The sequence below is a fragment of the Oratosquilla oratoria genome, chromosome 32 (assembly GCF_046742065.1).
Source record: "Oratosquilla oratoria isolate Oo_2021 chromosome 32, ASM4674206v1, whole genome shotgun sequence".
In the NCBI taxonomy this organism is placed as follows: Eukaryota; Metazoa; Arthropoda; class Malacostraca; order Stomatopoda; family Squillidae; genus Oratosquilla; species Oratosquilla oratoria.
In genome coordinates, this window is record NC_134808.1 from 29,581,115 (window position 1) to 29,581,878 (window position 764).

The following is a 764-nucleotide window of genomic DNA, read 5'->3' on the forward strand; positions in this document are numbered from 1 at the left end:
GTCTGCAGGAGAACAGCCTTAATCAGGTCTTTAAGTATATTCCGGATGTGTGTATATATATATATATATATATATATATATATATATATATGTATATGTATATATATGTATATATGTGTATATACATATATATATAATATGTATATATGTGTATATATATGTATATATATGCATATGTATAATATATATATACACATATATCATATATATACACATATATCATATATATATAATATATATACATAAAATATATATATATATATATAATATGTATATATGATATATATATATATATATAATATATATATATATGTATAATATACACACACATGTATAGTTTGCTGTATATGTTTTAACTATTATATGGTTTTGAATTAATGCAAATTACTATAATATATTCTAATTCTCTTTATCTACTTTTAAATTTGAATATTTGAATTGACATTGACCCTTAATCATGATTCTGATATTATGAAAGCCCTTTCCGTACAATTTATGTGATCTTTGTGATTGAGGGACGACAAGCTGTTTCCTGGTGACATCCTGATCGCGTCAGTGAGGGCAGAAGAGGCATGACGGCTGACTAAAGCGTTGACTGAGCTATCACAGTTATGTCCGCAGATTGCTTCTCTCGTGTCTCGGGCCCCTGATAGAGCATAACGTCTATAACCGGCCCCGTCGTGACACCCGGAGACGTTTGATTTGTTTGTTTCATTGTTTATTTTAAACCCCCATTCTCCGCTTCTTTTCCCGTCTTCTTGGAG